Source organism: Oncorhynchus nerka, linkage group LG25 (genome assembly GCF_034236695.1).
Source record: "Oncorhynchus nerka isolate Pitt River linkage group LG25, Oner_Uvic_2.0, whole genome shotgun sequence".
NCBI lineage: Eukaryota > Metazoa > Chordata > Actinopteri > Salmoniformes > Salmonidae > Oncorhynchus > Oncorhynchus nerka.
The window spans coordinates 33350180-33363993 of NC_088420.1; the positions used below are offsets into that span (position 1 = coordinate 33350180).

Sequence of the window (13814 nt, forward strand, 5' to 3'; positions counted from 1 at the left end):
TGCGTCTTCAGGGGATGAGATGTCTGCAGCTCCTGCTGAGACCACTTGCACTTGCCTGAGGACTGAACATTTTTTAAATCTCCGTTCCAACCTGACAAGTTTAAACAATGCACATTTTAGGCCCAGCTACACCTGCAGTATGGGTGTGCCTCCTCGGAACTGTCTAGCAGGAAGATAATAATTTGTCTAGTTACAAGGTTAAAAGGAGCTCAGTCTGGACGCCACTGGCTGGACCATTTACAGGTGTAGGATCTTAATTTAAGCCAGTTTGCTACAGCAGGAAAATGTGAATTATTATGAAAAGGATAATCTACAAGGGGGCTATGCGTTCTATGGAAAATAATGAACAACATTTAAGGTGTGTTCCACAACATGCTAGTGGAATGGAACTAACCTTCCATGGAGTTGCAATATTTTCCAGAGAAAACATAGAGCCCCAAGTGGATTTTCCCTTTAATACCATTGCTATTATTTAACACATTTGCACCTAGAAATGTGATCATTTGCAGATTTGCAGACAGAAAATGCCGCTGAAGTAGCTAGCAGGTGTACTAGATAGCTACAGTAGTTGCCTTGGTAACAAAACAACTTGAGAGTCATTTACAGCCACACAGAGAGAATGCTGGTTTACTGTAGCATTATTAAATTGCACTGTTTACAATTTGAGACAAGTATTATGATGGTAATCATTTTAAACGTCACAAAAAAAACTACTCTACATACAAACAAATCCCATACCAAAGTGTGTGTACTAAATTATGTGACGTTAAAGGGTCCTCACATGGGTATTTTAAGTATCAGGTATCCTAAATGAATGCTGATAAAAACAAAACAGAAATCAACATCAAAGGGGTTAAGCCTTTTGTCCCCCTGTTGAAAAGATGCATTATGATACTTTAAAAGAGGATCAACTTTCAGTTTTCACTTCCTCCTCTAGGCCTTGGGGGTGAGGTTGCTAGGCGATGGTGGCTATCTATGATGTGACGTGATCCCCTGGGTCTGATTCACACTCACCACCTCCACACAAAGTGAGGCGTGTGTGTGTGCACGCACGCAAAGATAGTGCAATGATGGATGATTCATACATTTAGAATGATGCATGAAGAAACCATATAATTTATTACATGTTCATTTGGTTCTACTGAGCTAGACAGCCTTTCAGACACAGTAACACTTTCAACACGTCTATACTTTGCCACCTTTAAAATGTTTCTTCATTTTTATTAACATCAGTATGGGCTTTCAGAAATTACATTTGAGGCAATTGCGAAACAACATGCTGTAGATGTGTCCCTGAAGATGTGCTGCAGTTTTAGATTATACTGTTCCAGCTGCATATCTTTGTGTGGATATGCAGCTACTTAATGTTAGATCCCTCACTTCTAAGGCAGTTATAGTCAATGAACTAATCACTGATCATAATCTTGATGTGATTGGCCTGACTGAAACATGGCTTAAGCCTGATGAATTTACTGTGTTAAATGAGGCCTCACCTCCTGGTTACACTAGTGACCATATCCCCCCGCGCATCCCGCAAAGGCGGAGGTGTTGCTAACATTTACAATAGCAAATTTCAATAAAAAACAACAACTTCTAGTCATGAAATCTATGCAGCCTACTCAATCACTTTGTATAACTACTGTTAACAGGCCTTCTGGGCCATATACAGCATTCCTCACTGAGTTCCCTGAATTCCTATCGGACCTTGTAGTCATGGCAGATAATATTCTAACTTTAATATTCACATGTAAAAGTCCACAGACCCACCCCAAAAGGCTTTGAGAGCCATCATCGACTCAGTGGGTTTTGTTCAACATGTCTCCAGACCTACTCACTGCCACAGTCATACTCTGGACCAAGTTCTGTCCCGTGGAATAAATGTTATGGATCTTAATGTTTTTCATTATAATCCTGAACTATCCGACCACCATTTTATTATGTTTGATATCGCAACAAATAATCTGTTCAGACCCCAACCAAGGATCATCAAAAGTCGTGCTAAAAATTCTTGATCAAGCCAAAGATTCCTAGATGCCCTTCCAGACTCCCTCCACCTACCCAGAGTACAAAAGTCAGTTAACCACCTAACTGAAGAACACAATTTAACCTTGGGCAATACCCTAGATGCAGGTTAGACTACTGCAAAGCTCTACTTTAGAGCAACCCGGATAAAGCGCTAAATACATTTCAGCTAGTGCAGAACACAGCTGCTAGAATCTTGACTAGAACCAAAAACGTTGATCAAATTATTCCAGTGCTAGCCTTTCTACACTGGCTTCTTGTTAAGGCAAGGTCTGATTTCAAGGTTTTACTGCTAACCTACAAAGCATTACATGGGCTTGCTCCTACCTATCTTTCCGATTTGGTCCCTCCGTACATACCTACCAATACGCTACGGTCACAAGACGCAGGCCTCCTTACTGTCCCTAGAATTTCTAAGCAAACAGCTGGAGGCAGGGCTTTCTCCTATAGAGCTCAATTTTTATGGAATGGTCTGCCTTTCCATGTGAGAGACATAGACTCGGTCTCAACCTTTAAGTCTTCATTGAAGACTCATCTCTTCAGTAGGTCCTATAATTGAGTGTAGTCTGGCCCAGGAGTGTGAAGGTGAACGGAAAGGCACTGGAGCAACAAACCGCCCTTACTGTCTCTGCCTGGCTGGTTCCCCTCTCTCCACTGGGATTCTCTGCCTCCAACCCTATTACAGGGGCTGAGTCACTGGATTACTGGTGCTCTTCCTGTCCGGGTTGGCGCCCCCCCCTTGGGTTGTGCTGTGGGGGAGATCTTTAAGGGCTATACTCGGCCTTGTCTCAGGATGGTAAGTTGGTGGTTGAGATATCCCTCTAGTGGTGTGGGGGCTGTGCGTTGGAAAAGTGGGTGGGGTTATATCCTGCCTGTTTGGCCCTGTCCGGGGGTATTGTCGGACGGGGCCACAGTGTTTCCCGGCCCCTCCTGTCTCAGCCTCCAGTATTTATGCTGCAGTAGTTTATGTGTCGGGGGGCTAGGGTCAGTCTGTTAAATCTGGAGTGTTTCTCCTGTCTTATCCGGTGTCCTGTGTGAATTTAAGTATGCTCTCTCTAATTCTCTCTCTCTCTCTCTCTCTCTCTCTCTCTCTCTCTCTCTCTCTCTGAGGACCTGAGCCCTAGGAGCTACTGAACTACTCCAGTTTCAACTGTTCTGCCTGCGGCTATGGAACCCTAACCTGTTAACCGGACGTGCTACCTGTCCCAGACCTGCTATTTTCAACTCTCTATAGAGACAGCAGGAGCGGTAGAGATACTCTGAATGATCGGCTTTGAAAAGCCAAATGACATTGTTGCACCCTCGACAACCACTGTGATTATTATTTGACTCTGCTGGTCATCTATGAACATTTGAACATCTTGGCCATGTTCTGTTATAATCTCCACCCGCCACAGCCAGAAGAGGACTGGCCAGCCCTCAAAGCCTGGTTCCTCTCTAGTTTCTTCCTAGGTTCTGGCCTTTCTAGGGAGTTTTTCCTAGCCACCGTGCTTCTACACCTGCATTGCTTGCTGTTTGGGGTTTTAGGCTGGGTTTCTGTACAGCACTTTGTGACATCAGCTGATGTAAGAAGAGCTTTATAAATACATTTCATTGATTGATTGGCTATTATTTGATGAAAAACAAACATTTGCACTGCAGAGGGTTAACATAGTCTATAGAATGCCTTGCCACTTTGACCAAGACATTTCAGCAATGATGGTTTGATTTTAATACCCACAAGGAGTTCCATCCACTGTTAGTAATGGTTCACAGCTGAGGGAAGAATCTTTGTTTATTAGATTTCCGTGTCAGCGTGCATTGCGCCCAGCCCACCACAGGAGTCACTAGAGTGAGATGGGACAAGAATATCCCTGCTGGCCAAACCCTTCCCTAACCCGGGTCACCCGGTCGCGGCCGGCTGTGACAGAGCCAAGACTCGAACCAGGGGCTCTTGTGGCACAGCTAGCGCTATTGGTCACATTCACAGGTCACAGAATGGCCCCCACATTGACTTTCAGATAATACTGTAACTCTAAAAGAGAGTGAGAATAGGCCAGAAAAAAAAACATTTTAACTTGAACTATAGCGAATATCCATTATCTAAATCTGTAGACATGCATACATGAATAGTGCGGTAAGATTCCAACCACTACCTGTGTGTCACCCACTGACCATAGAGAGCTGATTATTCTATATGTTGGTTAGGTCGGGGTGTAATTAAGGGTGGGTTATCTAGGGGAATTGTATATCTATGTTGGCCTGGTATGGTTCCCAATCAGAGGCAGTTGTTTATCGTTGTCTCTGATTGGGGATCATATTTAGGTAGCCATTTCCCCATTGTGCTTTGTGGGATCTTGTCTATGTATAGTTGCCTATGAGCATTATTATAGCGTCACGTTTCGTTTGTTCGCTTTGTTGTTTTTGTTCTTTGAAGGTTTCTATTCCAAAATAAAGGAAACATACCACGTTGCATCTTGGTATACTCCTAATGACGAACGTGACACTGTGCTACTATTTGATTCTACTGTTGGTTGGAACTCTTTTACTCTACATTTCTACAAACAGCAAAGTAATTGGACTCTTGATGTAGTTGTCATGGAAACATCTCTGTTTCATCCAAAACGATAAGAGAGTCAACAGAGAACAGTAAGAAGCTTAGTCCATACATGCAGGGCTGATAATAAGACCATGTCAGGTATTTTTGTCAGAGGTTGTTTTTTTCTGAGTTATGAAGTTTTTATTTTTTATTTATTATGGATTCCCATTCAGGATACCCATTAGGCAGCAGCAACGCCTGATGGGAGTGCAAGAGAAGCCATTGCAATAAATTAGCCCAGTTAAACAGGGCTAAGCACTTTTCAGACCACACAATTTGCTCCCAATATTGTGCTTAATTAGTCTAATTTAATATCAGACTTTAATCTGTGTCTTTTAAGTAGGGGTTACAACTGACATCCACCTAGTATTTTCACCAGGTGTCTGAATTTAACAAAGCTCACTACTTCTATTCTACCTCATGGCTCATAATTGTTAAATTATGTTTAAAAAAGCAAGCCTTTGTTTGCAACTGCACATGGGGACAAAGATGGTACTTTTTGGAGAAATGTCCTCTGGTATGATGAAACAAAAATATAACTGTTTGGCCATAATGACAATTGTTATGTTAGGAGGAAAAGGGGAGGCTTGCAAGCCAAAGAACTGTCACGCCCTGACCACAGAAAGCCTTTTTATTCTCTATTTTGGTTAGGTCAGGGTGTGACTAGGGGGTTGTTCCTATCTAGGTGTTTTATTTCAATGTTGGCCTGGTATGGTTCCCAATCAGAGGCAGCTCTTTATCATTGTCTCTGATTGGGGATCAAATTTAGGCAGCCATTTTCCCACTGTGTTTTGTGGGATCTTGTTTGGAGTTACTGCATGTCGCACCGCTTATGTTATGGTTCGTTGTTTGTTTCCTTTTTTCTTTTGTAAGTTTCACAAAAATAAAGATGTGGAACTCAGAGCACGCTGCGCCTTGGTCCGTCTCTCCACACAGCCTTGACAAGTACACCATCCCAACTGTGAAGCACGGGGGTAGGAGCATCATGTTGTGGGGGTGTATAGCTGCATGAGGGACTGGTGCACTTCACAAAATAGATGGGTCATGAGGCAGGAAATTGTTGTGGATATAGTGAAGCGACATCTCAAGACATCAGTCAAGAAGTTAAAGCTTGGTCACAAATGGGTCTTCCAAATGGACAATGACCCCAAGCATACTTCCAACAGACACATCTCAACATCAAGACTGCGTGAATCAGGCCTTCATGGTTGAATTGCTGCAAAGAAACCACTACTAAAGGACACCAATAAGTAGAGACTTGCTTGGGCCAAGAAACACAAGCAATGGACATTAAATTTGTAGAAATCTGTCCTTTGGTCTGATGAGTATAAATTTGAGATTTTTGGTTCCAAGCACACCTAACCAGCATGGCTACCACAGCATTCAGCAGCGATACACGATCCCATCATTTGTTTTTCAACAGGACAATGATCCAACACACCTCCAGGCTGTGTAAGGGCTATTTGACCAAAGAACAAGAGTGATGGAGTGCTGCCTCAGGTGACCTGGCCTGAATAATCACACAACCTCAAACCTATTGAGGTGGTTTGGGATGAGTTGGACCGAGGAGTAAAGGAAAAGTGCACAGCATATGAGGGAACTCCTTCAAGACTGTTGGAAAAGCATTCCAGGTGAAGCTGGTTGAGAGAATGCCAAGAGTGTGAAAAGCTGTCATCAAGGCAAAGGGTGGCTGCTTTGAGGAATCTAAAATCTAAAATATATTTTGATTTGTTTAACACTTTTTTGGTTACTACATGATTCCATGTGTTATTTCATAAAAATCCTTGAATGAGTAGGTGTCCAAATTTTTGACTAGTACTGTATATATCAAATCAAATTGTATTAGTCGCATGTGCCGAATACAACCTTACAGTGAAATGCTTACTTACGAGCCCAACAGTGCAGTTTCAAAATAAGAATAAGAGATAAAAGTAACAAGTAATTAAAGAGCAGAAGTAAAAAAATAACAATATATACAGGGTGGTGCCTGTACAGAGTCAATGTGCGGGGGCACCGGTTAGTTGAGGTAGTATGTGCATGTAGGTAGAGTGTATATATACACACACACACACACACACACACACACACACACACACACACACACACAGTGTAAAAAACATTAGGAACACCTTCCTAATATTGAATTACACCACCTTCTGCCTTTAGAACAGCCTCAATTCATTGGGGCATGGGATGCTGGCCCATGTTGACTTCAATGCTTCCCACAGTTGTGTCAACTGTGTTGACTGGATGTCCTTTGGGTGGTGGACCATTCTTGACACAGATGGGAAACTGTTGATTGTGAAAAACCCAGCAGTGTTGCAATTCTTGACACACTTAAACTGGTGCGCCTGGCTCCTACTTCCATACACTGTTCAAGGGCACTTACGTTTTTGCCTTGCCCATTCACCTTATGAATTGCATACATACACAATCCATGTCTCATTTGTGTCAAGGCTTACAAATCCTTCTTTAACCTGTCTCCTCCCTTTCATCTACACTGATTGAAGTGGATTTAATAGGTGACATCAGTAGGGGAACATAGCTTTCACCTGGATTCACCTGGTCAGTCTATGTCAGGGGTGTCAAACCCATTCTATGGAGGGTGTTTGGTTTTTCCTTTCAATTAAGACCTCGATAACCAGGTGAGGGGAGTTCTTTACTAATTAGTGACCTTAATTCAGCAATCAAGTACAAGGGAGTAGGGAAAATCTGCAGACACTCTGCCCTCCGTGGAATGAGTTTGACATGTGGTCTATGTCATGGAAGGTTTTGTATGCAGTTTAAATTATCAGTCAACCAAAGGAGAAAGACATTGTATCATTTTAAATAGAAAGAGCAGGATACTGAAAGCAACTGTGGAGAACCTCTGTCATCTAGTCCAAGAAAATCATCCAGTCCAAGCCACAAAATTACAGTATCTATGTCTTGTGGCCAAGGAAATGTGAGCAAAGGTTTTTAATGAGGACCTTGGATATGTTCTTTGGAACCACAAACACAAGAGACTAGCTACCAGTAGAGGGCACCATGTGTCCTAATGGTCTTCCAGACTGTGGTGAATGGTTAGATGGGATGCCACGGACAGGGAATGGATATACTGTAATGTGGCATCCACTCAGCTTCAAATACGATCATATCTAGAAATCATTCCTTACTTAGATGTATGTGTATTTTGGGTATATGTTGTGAAACTGTTAGATAGCACTTGTTAGATATTACTGCACTATTGGAGCTAGAAGCACAAGCATTTCGCTACAGCCGCAATAACATCTGCTAAACACGCGTATGTGACCAATAAAATTTGATTTGATTTGATTCAATATTATCTCTCAATGATAAATGAGGCCTAATGATAAAGCGACATTTCTGGGATACAGTTCTTCTATATGTAATATAGGCGTCTCCCTCCTCCCTCACCATCTCTACCCCCAACTGTCCAATTGGGTCATAGGGGTTGTTGTTGGGGTGTGATTTACATTTTCACCCCAAAGGCCTCCCAGAGAGATTCCACGTTTTGAGCAATAACCCCTATGAGTCATGTTTTCAAACCAGAAGACTCCTTTGAATTGCAAAACATGATATGGGATTGATGCAGTAAAAAGTATTTGTTTTAATTTCCCTCTGTGCTAATTTGTTTTATTGTGCTATAAATATATGGTCTTGTAAAGCGCTAGCATCGACATTTACATCTCTGTTGATGCTCATTCTTACTTAATTAGGCCCACTGGTTTGAAATTCCCATGAAATGCTTCTTTATCTTTTGTTTATTTCAGATCAATGTCTTCAATTCCAACGAGTTGTTTTCTAAATCCATGCATGAAAGAGCAAACAGTGCTTTGAATACAAAAATAAACATACTTCACCTGTACATCAGTGACAATGCATTCTGCTGTGCATCTAAATACAGGCCATTTGCATCTAAATTCTGTGTGTGGATGTCTCATATCCTTTATGTCTAGCGCTACACATGTTTTGTGATAATGCGCTGTATGTAAATTAATTGGCTGGCTATGCAGAGATGCCCCAGTCATTCCTCTGCTGCTGGTGGTTCTCAGTGCTGTGCTGGTCTGAGCTAAAACAGCTGCCTCTACTTCCTTGCCTCCAGCTGCTTCTAAATATGGCCCTAGCATTAAGTTATTATCTGTTTAGGAGTCCATCACCAGGCCAACCTACTAGGTGTGCTAACTCCTCCAATGCTCTGCTATTGTTCAGGATTAGTTTGTTGCCTGGCTTTGACAAATTATTATGTGTGAGGATCTGGACTTGCAGTCTTACGCCAGTTGGACTGGTCAGTACAGTTAAATAAACATGTTGTATATTATGTAAAGAAAATAACAACCTTTTTACAAGAGTGGAATCATCTTTACATTCAATTAAGAATTGAGTAAAATCTATCATTTTCTTGTGACTTAGATAATTCTGCAAAATGTATCATTATTTCCCTAAAAATCCCAGTAGATGTATCATGCACACTATCTTCGCCTCACTGCTTTATTTAATTCCATGTATTTCTGGTGTGAGCATTATGCAAATTACATATATTTCCGCTCTCTCCACTGGCTTCCAGTTGAAGCTCGCATCCGCTACAAGACCATGATGCTTGCCTACGGAGCTGTGAGGGGAACGGCACCTCAGTACCTCCAGGCTCTGATCAGGCCCTACACCCAAACAAGGGCACTGCGTTCATCCACCTCTGGCCTGCTCGCCTCCCTACCACTGGGACAGCGGAGTCAATCACCACCTTCCGGAGACACCTGAAACCCCACCTCTTTCAGGAATACCTAGGATAGGATAAAGTAATCCTTCTCACCCCCCCCCCCCCCTTAAAAGATTTAGATGCACTATTGTAAAGTGGCTGTTCCACTGGATGTCTTAAGGTGAATGCACCAATTTGTAAGTCGCTCTGGATAAGAGCGTCTGCTAAATGACTTAAATGTAAATGTAAATATTATTTGTGCAGTTATGCAGCCTATCTACATGCTTGTAGTTCATACTGTACATTCTATGTTTTGCAGCTATTGGAAGAAGGTGAATTAAGAATAATAATATAGCAGAATATATGCAGTTTGGTGGGATTGCATTAATCATAGAGCATTACATACAATGAATGTCAAGCGTCCCCTTTACGAGAAGAGTAAATGTGTGCTTACTCTGTGGTTGTTTGTTTAGTGCAGTACTCTCTCGCGCTGGATAGTACCCTCTCTGAGGAGGACATTTTTCTGATTGTACTGGCTCTTGTCTGGGACTAATCCAAACCCACACTGCCAGAAGAAGAACTACAATAGACAGACCGTAATTTATACTCTCGAAATCCAGCCTGTTTTAAAGCTGAGAGGTTATGGACAGAGCTGAGGAATTTGTTTATTTGAAGTTATTGCTTAATTCACCATATAATGTTCTTCAATATCTTTGGCATTGTCTCTCGTTTCGTTTAGCAGTATTACTTCTTTTTAAAATGACGGAAATAAAACACATACAGGTAGCTATAAAAAAACATTCTGAAATAAAGTAACCATTTAAACGTATTTTCTCAGTTAACACGAGCTCTTATTAGGCTGTCAGCCAGAGAGTTGCTACTCTGAAGAAACCACAGCATTTTGTTTACCTCATAGCTGAGCACATATTCTCCTCTTTTGAAATCAATACATGTACTATACCCTGTAACACAGCAACAATAACAGAGGCAATGCCCATGTACGCCGGCTATTCAATACACCTTCATAATGTAGGAGTAGTGGATAGGATACATGTTGAGGTTATGCATAAGCGAATTAGCATGTGACCCTGCCATCAGGCTGGGATCTCAGGGAAGGGACTGTGGCTGTCAGGGGCTGTTGGATGACCTGGTTCTGGCTGCTCTCCCAACTCCCAGGGAGGTCTACAGACAGGCTGGGGTTAATCATCCCTACCTCTACCTCAGTCAGGAGAGACTCTACTTCACGCGTTGGGATTGCCATGCAGGGCTCCAAGGAAATAATTTCAGAGCTCCTGGTCTCCCTTATCTGCCATCTGTTTACAGAGAGGTAATAGAAAATACAGATTTCAATCACAAGGGCCAAGTGTAAGATTGGTTTACGCTCAACTGGTTGCTCAGAGATAGCATTTTAGATATGCGGTTTTGGCATATGTTACACTGGATCCTATCAGATCGGAACTTGTTGGGATTATTGAAAGTGTATAAGGTGCAGGCGACAGTACCTTCAAGGCTGAGGTGTGAGTTGATGGGCAGATGACGTTACCAGGGCCATTGTAGTCATCACAAGCCATTTTAAGTTAACCAGCACTTTCAATGCAAGTGATTAGTGTCGTGCACACAGTTTCATGTCACCTGTGTCTGTTTTGACTATGCACATTCCATTCAGTAATGGCATGTTACAAAGAAGGCAATAAGCAGATGTGTATGAATCAGTCCAAATTAGCAAATACACATGCATTGCATCACTCTCTTTGCTTACATATTTACATGTTACAGTTAATTGGCAAGCTTGTAAAGGCTATGGGCATTCTGTCAAACACTTTCTTAGAATTTCCATTTCAAGGCAATTACTCCTTACTATGAAATACTTTCCTGAGAGAAACAGGCAGTACCTGTGAAAATGCTTCTGTATAATGAGGGCTGCTGGAGAAGCTCTTGAATGGATTGCCTTTCCACTGGCACTGCTAGCACGGCAACGCTGTCAAATATGAAACTGTCTAGCTTAATCAACTTTCATGGCCTTGTGGAACCGAGCCAGCATGTCCTGTGTAGCTGATAGCTCTGAGAGACTTGCACCTGCCAGTTGTAACTTTCCATTGGCCTTAGGCTTCCTCCTCACTTGGCTTTCACAGGATAATGTAGCAGCACTTGTAGTCAGATGGAGATTGAGGAAATGAATAGGGTATGTAAGGTGATAGGAGGGTGGCAGGTGAGAAGAAGAACATACTGTAAATGGATAGTGCATTTCTGGATAGTGTCTAGCAGGGCAAGGCAGTGCTCCAAATCATTTTTTATATGAGGTGGTGTGTAGCATTAGTTTCTTCTCATCTGATTATGGCATTCTAAAAATACATATGGAGGATATATGCTGGGTGTTCAAACAAACAGTTTTACGAGAAAAAAATGAGGACTGCTGGAGAAGCTCTTGAATGGATTGCCTTTCCACTGGCACTGCTAGCACGGCAATGCTGTCAAATATGAAACTGTCTAGCTTTATCAACTTTCATGGTCTGGTGGAACCGAGGTCCCCTTCATATCAGGATCATGGTTAAATCCATTACTGGCCTCCATAAAGATCCCAGACAGACTATATATAGACCATGTCCCTACCACCACATATGCTTGATGTTGGACACTGATGTCCTTCTGAAGGCTACTCCTGCTGAAAGTTAAAATACTTTAAGGATTAGTTTTCCTCCTGAAGCTATTGCTGCTGCATGGCCAGTGGTGTAATGTCCTTAAGTACTTAAAATACTTTAAAGTACTACTTAAGTAGTTATTTGAGTATCTGTACCTTACTTTAGTATTTATATTTTTGACTACTTTTACTTCACTACAATCCTAAAGAAAATAATGTACTTTTTACTCCATACATTTTCTCTGACACACAAAAGTACTGGTTACATTTTGAATGCTTAGCAGCACAGGGAATTGGTCCAATTCACACACTTATCAAGAGAACATCCCTGGTCATCTCCACTGTCTTTTATCTGGCAGATTCACTAAAGACAAATCCTTTATTTGTAAATTATGTCTGAGTATTGTAGTGTGCCCCTGGCTATCCATGAATACAAAAGAAACAATAATATTGTGCGTCTGGTTGGCTTAATATAAAGAATAAGAAATGATTTATACTTTTACTTTTAATACTTAAGTATATTTTAGAAATTACATTTACTTTTTAAACTTAAGTATATTTAAAACCAAGTTCTTCTAGACTTTTACTCAAGTAGTATTTTACTGGGTGACTAACTTTTACTTGAGTAATTTTATAGTAAGGTATCTTTACTTTTACTCAAGTATGACAATTGATTACATTTCCACCACTGTGCATGTGAAAACTGAAAAAGACACTAACAACTAAATGCAATGCTAATGTTGAATTTTTAGACAATGTTGCATTTCATACAGACTTTGATTGCAACTCAGTTAAATGCTAACTTGTAGCCTATAAAAGAACATTTACTTTATGTAAGTAGAAGCATGGTACGTTTATTCTATATGCATAGCATGTTGTAGGCTATAATAATTTCATTACAAGGCAGTACTATTTTGATGTTGACCTACTTATAACCTTCAGAACAGGCTCCCTTAGGATACCTTAGAAAGAGCTTCTGCTTTTGTTTCCTTCGTAGAAGACACAATGACCCTCTATTTCTCCCATGTGACTTATTGAGTGAGGAGGATCAATGTGTTTTGGAATCCAAATCAATGGTCTTGTTGTAGGATGTAGGCATTGATTGGTGGTAGATCAGACTGTATTAAATAACAAAGGACTTGGATTATCTCCAGGGTAGTCTCAGATCATGCGTGTGTGCATCCGTGCACAAGTCTGACAAGCTTTTTGTTGCAAGTGTTGTCTACTAGGTGTGCATGTCAATCAGGATCTATCTTAATGTCCTTGTTACAGAGAAGAGCTAACATTAAACCATGAAAGCAAATTAGGCCCCCTGGATATTTGGAAATTAAATATGAATTAATCACATTACACTTTTTGCTGTCTTTTTTCTGAATTTGCAAGTGTCAATACGAGGAGTTCAGTTTAAGCTAGAAAAGCATTGGTCTTTCAAGGATGCATTTTTGCATTTTGCAACAGGTCTAAACACAGTCCATCCACCCCATGCCTTATTTGACCATCATTCGACACCTGGCTCAATCCTATGGGGGTATTGAATAGAGTTCTAGAAGCTGGGTTAAAAGAAAAGATTAGACATGCTGTGTTACATTTGACGTGAGTGTGCTCAACACTCAATCCATGCCAGGTAGAAGGTACCTACTCTGGGACAAAGGAACAGTAATGCCTACAAGACATTTGTATGTGTGCATAGACACTTTTTACTCTGTCAACAGCGGTTTGATGCAGATCTGAGGTGAAACATTTCTAGGATTTGGAAATGGAATGTTGTCGGGTAAGATCTTCAGGGCTGTGTCTCATGTTTCTCCTTGATTTTTCTTACACCTTTTTTGCATGTGGGTTTGGGTGAGTGTCCCCTTGGGAGATGGACTGCAGTCGAACAA

General features: G+C 41.3%; 1 long non-coding RNA gene across 1 annotated transcript in view; it reads right to left on the reverse strand.

Annotated features, from left to right (window-relative positions):
* Nucleotides 1–11404, reverse strand: part of LOC115109009 (uncharacterized) — a 33051-nt gene extending 21647 nt beyond the window's left edge. Inside the window, exon 1 of the long non-coding RNA XR_010461156.1 lies at nucleotides 11189–11404. This is a non-coding gene — a long non-coding RNA (uncharacterized LOC115109009). The remainder of the gene's footprint in view (nucleotides 1–11188) is intronic.
* Between the last annotated feature and the right edge of the window lie 2410 nt (nucleotides 11405–13814).